Below are 265 nucleotides of genomic sequence, written 5' to 3' on the forward strand. Positions count from 1 at the left end.
AGGTTTGCTCGGGAGCGGAAGGAAATGGAGCAACAGGAGAGAAGCCGCCCAGACGCGGGCGGCCGAGCGGGCTTGTGTACGTGCTTCGTGACGGGCCGGCAAAGGACGGCCGGGGCCAGCCAGGCGGCCTCGCAACGCTCTCCGGGCGCCCGGGGGTGCCGGGTGCAGCCCGCGCCGGCCTGGGGGGCAGGTGTGGAAGGAAGCTGGGCCAGAGCGATGCCCTTATATAAGTGGAAGTGAGGGAGAAGACAGGTGATTGGCTAGA

Source organism: Gavialis gangeticus, unplaced genomic scaffold (assembly GCF_001723915.1).
Source record: "Gavialis gangeticus isolate Ggan-Ray unplaced genomic scaffold, GavGan_comp1, whole genome shotgun sequence".
Classification (NCBI taxonomy): Eukaryota; Metazoa; Chordata; order Crocodylia; family Gavialidae; genus Gavialis; species Gavialis gangeticus.